Source organism: Triturus cristatus, chromosome 7, assembly GCF_964204655.1.
Source record: "Triturus cristatus chromosome 7, aTriCri1.1, whole genome shotgun sequence".
NCBI classification, from domain to species: Eukaryota; Metazoa; Chordata; class Amphibia; order Caudata; family Salamandridae; genus Triturus; species Triturus cristatus.
The window spans coordinates 1,837,478,752-1,837,490,366 of record NC_140590.1 but is presented as its reverse complement, the minus strand read 5'-3'; the positions used below and the strand labels follow the sequence as shown (position 1 = coordinate 1,837,490,366).

The 11,615-nt window shown below is 44.5% G+C and overlaps 1 pseudogene across 1 annotated transcript; it reads right to left on the bottom strand.

Annotated features, from left to right (window-relative positions):
• Positions 1-7,093: 7,093 nt before the first annotated feature.
• On the bottom strand, positions 7,094-8,974 carry LOC146813365 (uncharacterized; annotated as a pseudogene). Its single transcript, XR_014966208.1, has one exon. The product of XR_014966208.1 is annotated as an uncharacterized LOC146813365 (transcript).
• Positions 8,975-11,615: the final 2,641 nt, after the last annotated feature.

Sequence of the window (11,615 nt, the reverse complement as noted above, 5' to 3'; positions counted from 1 at the left end):
TATAAGTGCTTGGGTTTTGGTGGAGTGATTGGATAAGTACATGATGCTGGATGGGTGATTGGAGCAGTGCATGGGTAGTGACAGGGAGATTGCTGGAGTGCATGGGTACTACCTGGATAATTGCAGGAGTGAATCAGTAGTGTGTAGGTGGTTAGAGGTCTGCATTGGTAGTGCTCAGGGGATTGTAGCAGTGCATGTGTCAGTGCCTCGGCCATTGCATAAGTCCATGGATTCTGACTGGATGATTAGAGTACTGCAAGGAGAGTGCATGGTGAATTTATACGTGCTTGGGTTTTGGCGGTGTGATTGGATAAGTACATGGTGCTGTCTCAGTGATTAGAGGAGTTCATGGGTAGTGACAAGGAGATAGCTGGTCTGCATGAGTAGGGCTCCGGTAATTGTAGCAGTGCATGTGTTAGTGCCTGGGTCATTGCATGAGTACATTGTTAGTGACTGGATGATTAGAGTGCTACAATGAGAGTGCATGGTAATTTTATAAGTGCTTGGGTTTTGGTGGAGTGATTGGATAAGTACATGATGCTGGATGGGTGATTGGAGGAGTGCATGGGTTGTGACAGGGAGATTGCTGGAGTGCATGGGTACTACCTGGGTAGTTGCAGGAGTGAATCAGTACTGTGTAGGAGGTTGGAGGTCTGCATGGGTAGTACACAGGGGATCGTAGCAGTGCATGTGTTAGTGCCTGGGTCATTGCATAAGAACATGGATACTGACTGGATGAAGAGAGTACTGCAAGGAGAGTGCATGGTGAATTTTAAGTGCTTGGCTTTTGGCAGAGTATTTGGATAAATACATGTTGCTGGCTGGGTGATAGGAAGAGTGCATGAGCGGTGAGAGGGCTATGGCTGGACTGCATGGATAGTGCTCAGGGGATTGCAGCAGTATATGAGTTAGTACCTGGGTCTTTGCTTGAGTGCACGGATAGTGACTGGATGATTAGAGTACTGCAAGGAGAGAGCATGGTGAATTTATAAGTGCCTGGATTTTGGCACAGTGATTGGATAAGTACATGGTGGTGACTGGGTGATTGGGGGAGTGCATAAGCAGTGAGAGGGAGATGGCTGGACTGCATGGGTAGTACTCAGGTAATTGTAGCAGTGCATGTGTTAGTGCCTGGGCCATTGCATGAGTACATTGGTAGTGACTGGATGATTAGAGTACTGCCAGGAGAGTGCATGGTGAATTCAGAAGTGCTTAGGTTTTGGTGGCATGATTGGATAAATACATGATGCTGCTAGATGGGTGATTGGAGGAGTGCAAGGGTAGTGACAGAGGGATTGCTGAAGTGCATGGGTAATACATGGGTAATTGCAGGAGTGAATCAGTAATGAGTAGGTGGGTAGAGGTCTGCATTGATAGTGCTCAGGGGATTGTAGCAGTTCATGTGTTAGTGCCTGGGCCATTGCATAAGTACATGGATACCGACTGGATGGGTTTTGGCAGAGTGATTGGATAAGTACATGGTGCTGGCTGGCTGATTGGAGGAGTGCATGATTAGTGACAAGGAGATGCCTAGACTCCATGATTAGTGCTCTGGGGATTTTAGCAGAGCATGTGTTAGTGCCTGGGTCATTGCATGAGTACATTGTTAGTGACTGGATGTTTAGAGTACTGCAAGGAGAGTCCATGGTAAATTTATAAGTGCTTGGGTTTTGGCGGAGTCGTTGGATAAGTACATGGTGCTGGCTGGCTAGCTGATTGGAGGAGTGCATGGGTAGGGACAAGGAGACTGCTGGACTGCGTCAGTAGTGCTCAGGGGATTGTAGCATTGCATGTGTTAGTGCCTGGGTCATTGCATGAATGGATGATTACAGTGCAGCAAGGACAGTGCATGGTGATTTTATGACTGCTTGGGTTTTGGCGGTGTGATTGTATAGGTACATGATGCTGGATAGGTGATTGGAGGAGTGCATTTGTAGTGACAATGGGATTTATGGAGTGCATGGGTACTAACTGGGTAATTGGAGGAGTGAATCAGTAGTGTGTAGGTGGTAAGAGGTCTGCACAGGAAGTGCTAAGGGGATTGTAGCAGTGCATGTGTTAGTGTCCGGGCCATTGCATGGGTACATGGTTCCTGACTGGATTATTAGAGTACTGCAAGAAGAGTGCATGGTGAATTTATGGTGCTGGCTGGGTGATTGAAAGAGTGTATGAGTAGTGACAGGGGGATTTCTGGACTGCATGGGTAGTGCTCAGGGGATTGTAGCAGTAGATGAGTTAGTACGTGGGTCATTGCATGAATACGTGGATAGTGACTGGAGGATTAGACTACTGCAAGGAGAGAGAATGGTGAATTTATAAGTGCCTGGATTTTGGCACAGTGATTGGATAAGTACATGGTGGTAACTGGGTGATTGGAGGAATGCATAAGCAGTGACAGGGAAATGGCTGGACTGCATGGGTAGTGCTCAGGTAATTGTAGCAGTGCATGTGTTAGTGCCTGGATCATTGCATGAGTACATTGGTAGTGACTGGATGATTAGAGTACTGCCAGGGGAGTGCATGGTGAATTTATAAGTGCTTAGGTTTTGGTGGAGTGATTGGATAAGTACATGATGCTGAATGGGTGATAGGAGGAGTGCATGGGTAGTGACAGGGGGATTGCTGAAGTGCATGGGTACTACCTGGGTAATTGCAGGAGTGGATCAGTAGTGTGCAGGTGGTTAGAGGCCTGCATTGGTAGTGCCCAGAGTATTGTAGCAGTGCATATGTTAGTGCCTGGGCCATTGCATAAGTACCTGGGTACTGACTGGATGATTAGAGTACTGCAAGGAGAGTCCATGGTAAAGTTTTAAGCGCTTGGGTTTTGGCAGAGTGATTGGATAAGTACATGGTGCTGGCTGGGTGATTGGAAGAGAGCATGGGCAGTGACAAGGAGATGGCTGGACAGCATCAGTAGTGCTCGAGGGATTGTACCAGTGCATGTGTTAGTGCCTGGGTCATTGCATTAGTACATGGGTAGGGACTGGATGAGTAGAGTACAGCAAGAACAGAGCATGGTGATTTTATAACTGCTTGGGATTTGGCGGAGTGATTGGATAGGTACATGATGCTGGATAGGTGATTGGAAGAGTGCATGGGTAGTGACAATGGGATTTAGGGAGTGCATGGGTACTAACTGGGTAATTGGAGGAGTGAATCAGTAGTGTGTAGGTGGTTAGAGGTCTGCATGGGAAGTGCTCAGAGGATTGTAGCAGTGCATGTGTTAGTGCCTGGTCCATTGCATAAGTACATGGTGCTGGCTGGGTGAACGGAGGAGTCCATGGGTAGTGAAAGGGCAATAGCTGGACTACATGGGCAGTGCGGTAAACAGACATAATATTGAATTAAAAATATCGACAGGACAGAATATCGAGTTTTTAATATAGAATGGACAGAATATCCAATTGCCAAAATATAGTGGTGAAGAATATTGAAAATCAGGTAAGAAATATCGATTTAAATAATATCAAAGTAAGTAATATCGACAGTCATAATATAGTTGTTAAAAATATCGATTTTTTTATAGTGTTTTAAGTGTTAGTATATGTGTTAAAAGTAAATATTAATTTTGGAATATATTTTTGAATATTTGTAAGGTAATGAATTTTATGTTATTTAATTTTTGTGTAATTTAATTCCGTAGCGGGTTGTGGGTTTATAGTAACCCTGGGCGTAGTTTGCGAAGTTGCACTACGTGAAGCTACGCAAAGTGCACTTCGCACTACGCAAGCTACGCGTAGCACTTCGCGAACTGCGTAGTACCCTGTTCGCACTGTGCAAGATGTCGTTTTCAATGATTGCACAGTGTGGACAAGCATCCGGCACTGTGCAGTCATTGAAAACGGCATCTTGCACAGTGCGAGCTGTAGTTTTCTGCTGCTCGAGTAGATTTTTACTCGAGCTGCAGATTTCTCAACGCGGACTGGTAGTTTCTCATCGCGAGCGGTCGCGAGCATACGCGCCCACTCGCAATGAGAAACCTGACCTCCTCGCGTTGAGAATCTCGCCGGGATGTTCATTTTCCATGCTCGCGATCGGCAACTTGATGTTGCTGATCGCGAACAAGGAAAAAGTCTCACCAGGATGTCATTTTGCTTGCTCGCGGTCGCCAACTTGATGTTGAGGACCGCGAGCAAGCAAAAAATGACCGCTGCACTACGCAATGCCACGCTGCGCATGTTTGCACTGTGCTACGTGTAATTCGCGTAGTGCAAAGTAGCGCAAACTTCGCAACTACGCGAGCGTAGCGTAGTGCTTTGCCCAGGCTTAGTTTATAGGGGATTAGGGTGGGAAGTCATTTAATTATAGTACATAAAATAATACTTTTTAGGAATTATTAAATATTTTTAATGTAATTTGGCGTTTTACTTCTGTAGCGGGTTGAGGGTTTATAGGGGAATAGGGTGGGAAGTCATGTAATTATTATGAGGTAATTATTAATTGGTTGTTGATTAATTATTAATTGTTAAATAATTTGTATTAATTGGTAATTAATTTGTATTAATTGTTTAATTGATAATTATGTTAATTGTATTAAATTATTATTTCTAGCGCGTTGTGGGTTTATAGAGGAATATGGTGGGAAGTAATTTGATTGTAAATAATTAATTATAGAAATAATTTTTGTATATTGATCATTAAATTATTATTAATTAATTATTAATTGGTATTAATTGTATTTAATAATTTTTTGTATTGAAAATTAATTGGTTGTTAATTTATTATTAATAGGTAATTCATTTAAAAAAACAATTTATTTGTATTTATAAATAATTGATTATTAAGGGGGCGATTCCGATCCTGTATTTTTTTTTCCCATCCGACTCGTATCGGTAAATTTTACCATACAAATCGTACAAGTCTCGTCCGACACGCGAAGTACGATTCGTATGGGAAAAATACAACTTTTCCCGATCCGATTTGTACAAATCGGATCGGGAAAAGTTGTACGAGATGGACCCGGACACTTTTCCATATAAATTGTAAAAATGCATTCCGACCGTACTAGTACGATCCGGACCGGCTTTACAATTTACAATTTATAAAGAAAACGTCCCGTACACGGGGAATGCCATTACCCGCTACGGAGCAAACTTTGTACGACTCGTATCCCGGGAAAAGTTGTTCCTGGGGTGCGAGTCGTACAGGGGTACGAGTCGTACAGGCATACACCCCCGTGCGTTGTGTATGTACGGTGCATACCCCAACATCACGTATGTATGGTGCGTACATACGCGATGTTGGGGTACGCGATGTTGGGGTACGCGATGTTGGGGTGCGCGATGTTGGGGGTACGCACAGTACATACACGATGTTGGGGTACGCACCGTACATACACAACGCACAGGGGTGTATGCCTGTACGACTCGTACCCCTGGGGACTCTGCTTTTACAGCTGTTTTTGGCTCCTGTAAGAAAAGAACCGTACGGAGTGCCGTAGGGACGAATTGTACTTGCTGGGCTGGAAACCGCTGCTTAAATACATACAGACGTCGCGTGCAAGCTGTTCCGGATCAGAATTGTTGGTTTATTTTAGCTGTATGGTCTTTTGTATGATTTGTATGGAAAGAGGCTTTCTGTACTAATCGTACTTCCTAGGTTGTAAGAAAAGTTTACCGGGTACGAGTTGTACGGGAAAAATGCTCCATACAATGATTTGTACAGCCTTTTTCCAGGATTGGTATCGGCCCCTAAATATTGTGTAATTGGTAATTAAATTTAATACTTTTATTTGGGTATTAATAATTAATTTATTTTTAATAAAATATTAAAATATTATTTTCCCTACTATTGCACTCACTGGAGTGGGAATAGTAATTTTTACCCCTACGCTATCCACCTCTTTCCCTACTGTTGCACTCACTGGAGTGGGAATAATAATTTTTACCCCTACGCTATCCAACGCTTTCCCTACTGTTGCACTCATTGGAGTGGGAATAGTAATTTTTACCCCTACGCTATCCAACGCTTTCCCTACTGTTGCACTCTTTGGAGTGGGAATAGTAATTTTTACCCCTACGCTATCCAACGCTTTCCCTACTATTGCACTCACTGGAGTGGGAATAGTAATTTTTACCCCTACGCTATCCACCGCTTTCCCTACTATTGCACTCTCTGGAGTGGAAATAATAATTTTTACCCCTGCGCTATCCAACGCTTTCCCTACTGTTGCGCTCTATGGAGTGGGAATAGTAATTTTTACCCCTATGCTATCCAACGCTTTCCCTACAGTTGCACTCACTGGAGTGGGAATAGTACATTTTACCCTCCCGCTATCCAACGCTTTCCCTACTGTTGCACTCTCTGGAGTGGGAATAGTAATCTTTACCCCTACGCTATCCAACGCGTTCCCTACTGTTGCACTCTTTGGAGTGGGAATAGTACATTTTACCCCTACACTATCCAACGCTTTCCCTACTGTTTGACTCACTGGAGTGGGAATAGTAAATTTTACCCTCCCGCTATCCAACGCTTTCCCTACTGTTGCACTCTCTGGAGTGGGAATAGTAATTTTTACCCCTACGCTATCCAATGCTTTCCCTCTTATTGCACTCTCTGGAGTGGGAATAGTAATTTTTACCCTCCCGCTATCCAACACTTTCCCTAATATTGCACTTACTGGAGTGGTAATAGTAAATTTTACCCGCCCGCTATCCTACACAAAAAATATTGAATATTTTTTATTAATATGACGTTAATATATGTATTAATTTTATTTTTTTAACTTACATTAATTATTTATTAATGTTAAAGTTATTTAAGTTTTTTAAAGTATTTTCCAGTTAATTATATGTATTATTTCATTAATTTTACATTACTTATAAGACATTGTATTGCCTTGCCCACTTGCGTAATCTAAACTTACGCACACCACTTACTTACACAGAAACTCCAACACTCCTCTGGAGGTAAAATGAGCTTTATTAGTATCGTAGACAAGGGCAATAAGTCACTGAAGCTAGTAAGTTCTTAGGCACCAAGTGAAATAATGAATACACCACACCATATATATACACGAATATGATATCTGGAATATAGATATATAAACAGTTAATGTACAAAACACCTCACCAGATGCATCTGCACCGGAGTCTTCAACATCCCTGGCCAAGCACCGAAAACACCAAGTCGGGAACCCTGTAGAGACTGGGGCACAGGAAGTAATCTCTCCGGGCACCAAAGTCGTCCCGCGAGTGCGTCCACTCCAAGACTGAGTTCCTGAGCTCCACCTCACGGACACCGCTTTTTATAGTTAAATCAACACGTTCGAGAACCCTCTAGCAGGCGTTCTCGCCCATCCATCCATCATAGGTGCTGGCCGCATCTCTGCGTCAGACCCACCCATACAGACCTGGCCAGATTCTGCTTGGGTGCGCCGAGGCAAAAGACATTCCTTTCCCTATCTCCGACCTTGGAGAGCCTTGCACAGCGCATCCTCCCTATGTCCTAGAGATAAGCATAGAATGCACAAAAACAGGCTCAAGGCACAAAATAACCTCACGAGGTATGTCTTGCACCAGCTCGTACTGGTTTACGTGAAAAACATGTTTGTTACTGCTGAAGTGTAACTACAGGTCAGAGCAGCACAAAATGGAAATGCAGTACAACAAAATGGAAGACCAGAGCATCACATGGAATCGAGGTCAATATGCAGTTTAGCACGTGTAACGTGTAAAATGGCAAATGCAATACATTCCACCCCTTGACCCTCGATTCACCCATCATATCCCATTGGTCTAAATACTATGGATCTGGGACGAAGAAGGGAGAGAAGATTAGGAATACATTGAATACAACAGCATAATGAAATAGAAACACCAATAATCACTACGATAACACCCAGGACATAACGAAGCTGTCCAAAATTAGGTAGCCACCCAAACAACCAATCCCACCATCCTTGATCAACATTTTGGGTAACCCCTTTCACTAAATCTTTTAAAGCATTAATATGTGCATGGATAGATGTAGAATGATCAGATAAATTGAAACAACAGAGCCCATCAAAGTCCTCGCAACCGTGGTTGTGTTTCAACAACAAATAATCCACAGCTGCCCTATTCTGCAAAACAGCTTTCCTTGTTCCTTGAACATCTAATAGCAAATCAGCTAAAGCGGCAGAAGTATGATTGAGATTCTTCGCAATTAAACAGGCAAGTTTAGCAATAGTTCTTGCATTATAAACGGACAGTCCTGGCACTCCTACAATGGAAATAGCCAAACTAGTATACTCTGCCCTGGAAAGCAAGTCAATGTTAGAATCACAATCCTCAGGTAATTGAACAGCAGCTCTCGGGGAGCGAATATGTGTGATAGTCTGCATAGGAAAAAGCATAAGACTTAATCGTGATAAGGCACAAGGTCCTCCAGTTATATTAGCTGGTATGTAAGTGTATGAAATATTGCCACACGAAAAAAGCCATCCCTTAGATAATTTCACATGGTTAACATGGCTAGCGGCTAATACTGTATGATTACAGACCATATGATTGGTAACATTACTGCAAAAGCTATCATGTCGTGACTGACATAATGTTTGTTGATCAGTGGTCAATTGTGTGCTTTTCTCTAGTTTCAATTGGGCACACTTGCCAATTTTGGCAGGGTCACAAGTTAGTTGATAGCAAACGTCTCCAGTAGTGATGTTGTAGGTAACAATACTGGTCATGTTCCTCCAGAGATTATCTGTAACCTCCGGGCAAAAACGACAGTACTCATAAAGACTCAGATGTGTTTGAACATCAGTTTCCTCTACTACCCCATCAAAGTTAGTTTGGTTGAAGATATGCAGAAGCACACGTGCAGGGGTAGGTACGGCAACGAGACACGTGGATATCATATTAGTTGTACTCTGAAGATTTCTCATACAGAAGTGGGAAGTGTTCAGCACATTTTCGGCCAAGTAGGTTCAGATATTATCTGGTTGCTGCAACAATGCTGTCATCCGACTCGGGCGGTTGATCGCCTTCGGCATCCCCGGGCCCTCCCGGACCCCTCCGGACACGCCCAAACACAGACCACACAGCGCAAGCATCGCAGCGGCAAGCCATACTGTGATCTAGAAACAGAAAACAAACTGGTATAATCACTCTCGTAAATAAAATTTTTCAGCAGGTACATTTTCCCACTTTTCCTGTCCGGGTCTCATGATGACAAGGATATTATCCTTTCCTTTAGCGATTAATTCTGCAGGTTCAGGAGGTTTGTTTGGGGACTCAACCCATACTTTCGCCCCTGGGTTCTTGTCAGTAGATCCGAACCCGCCCTTTCCTCGCACAGTTAGAAGGGCTGGGGCCGTCCCCTTCATGACATTTCCTCCATAAACCGGCATGATGACCATTTGGGCAACTCGGTCACCGGGTTGCACAATCAGATCATTGTCTCCACTGTTCAGCAGAATAACTTTGATCTCCCCCTGGTAATCGGCATCAACCACCCCTCCCAAAACCTGGATGCCTTTAAGGGCAAGCCCAGATCGAGGAGCGATCAGTCCGAAATGCTCTGGGGGAATTTGAACTCCAATTCCTGACTCAATCAAGGTAATGTCTCGTGGTTGCAGTCGATAGAATTTCAGGGCATGTAAATCAAGACCAGCAGCTTCTGGTGTGGCACGATATGGAGCTAGGGCTCCGGGAGCTGTCTCCCAGTACAGAATCGTATTTGTGGCCACATGGGGCTTGATTTGCAAAGCTGGGGTCAACATGCGCATCAAAGGAGTTTCTGCATTAGCAAGGGGTCGGTTGTTCAAAATTTGCAATGCATCAGACAAGTGATCCCTCCACCCCTTCAATGACCCATCAGACAACTTTTTCAACTGGTCTTTCAACAAACCATTCATTCTCTCAATCAAACCCGCTGCCTGTGGGTAGTAGGGTATGTGATAGACCCACTCAATGTTATGCTGCACACAAAAATCTTGCACCATCTTTCCTTTAAAGTGTGACCCATTGTCACTCTGGACCTGCAAAGGAATTCCGTAATACAAAATCAACAAATTCAAAGTTTTCAGAGTGTTAGACTGGGTTGCTCTCTTGCATGGAAAGGCGATGAGATAGCCAGAATAGGTATCCACCACCGTGCAGGCATACTGACATCCTCGACTCATTGGCATTGGCCCGATGAAATCAATTTGCCATATTTGCCCTGGCAACTTCCCTCTGCCTAGCTGGCCTCTCACTACCTGTGGAACCGGTCTGTGTTGGGTATGCTGACAAACGGGACAGTGAATGATCGCAGTTTTAATCAAATCTAGGGGAATATGCATCCCTCTACTTTCTGCCCACCTGCTAGTGGCTCGCTCGCCCAAATGTCCGCTTTTCTGATGCGCCCATTTAGCCATTCCCACCAAGTCAGAATCCTGCGTCGCCACCTCAGCTTCACGAATCTTCGCTTCTTGGTCTGCAAAGGAATTGCACCAACGCTCTAGTGAGTCAGTCGGGCAATGAGCATCAACATGATAAACTGTGACTGTACTCTGGGACAACAATTCCCAAATCTCCTGCCACAACTCTTTTCCCCAAACCTCCCTATTGTGAATCATCCAATTATGAGCATGCCATGTGGGAAGCCAAGTGGCTAACCCATTGGCCGTGGACCATGAATCAGTATAAATGTGACATGTACCAGGGAGCTCTTGCTTTAAAGCCTGGTAAACCGCGTACAATTCTGCAAACTGACTACTTCTTCCCTCTCCAGTAGTCGACAGCAACTTTTTGGTCACAGGATTGTATGACACCGCCTTCCAATGTCTCTTGGTCCCCACATATCTGGCTGAGCCATCTGTAAACCACACATGCTTTTTGTCCTCCACGGACAACTCTGAGAATGGCCCGCCCCATTTCACTGGGGACTCTCGCACTTTGGGTACATCTTGCAACAGTTCTGCATCTGCTACTGGAGTTTGTGCCACTTGCTCATGCAGCACTGCGGTCCCCTTAGGACCCACTCGTGCCCTGTCTTGTATGTACCATTTCCACTTTATGACGCTAGCCTCCTGTGCATGCCCAATCCTGTGTGTCTTGGGTGAGCTCATCACCCATTGCATGATAGGAATTTCAGGTCTCAAAAACACATTGTGTCCCAAGGTCAATTGCTCGGTATCCACCAGAGCCCAATAACATGCCAACAACTGCTTTTCGAAAGGAGTGTACCGCTCTCCAGCATCAGGTAGTTTCTTTGTCCAAAACCCTAGGGGCACCTTCTGTCTCCCCTGTTTTTGCCACAGGCTCCAGGTCGCATACTGATCCTGGACTGTTACATTCAAATCAATGCTTCCCTCTCGTATGGGCCATAGATCCAGGGCACGCTGTATAGCCTCCTTCGCTGACTCAAATGCCTGTTGCTGGGCCTCCCCCCACTCAAACTCATGCTTCTTCCGTGTAACCTTGTACAGAGGGGCCAAGATCTGACTCAAATGGGGAATATGCTGTCTCCAAAAACCAAACAATCCAATGAAGTGCTGCGCCTCCTTCCTGTTTCGCGGCACTGCAAACTCCTTGATCTTTTGCCTTACTTGTGGCAGCACCTCTCTATGCCCCTGATGCCACTGAATACCCAAAAACTTCACACTTTGGGAGGGTCCCTGCACCTTCTCTGGGTTAATCACCCACCCTTTG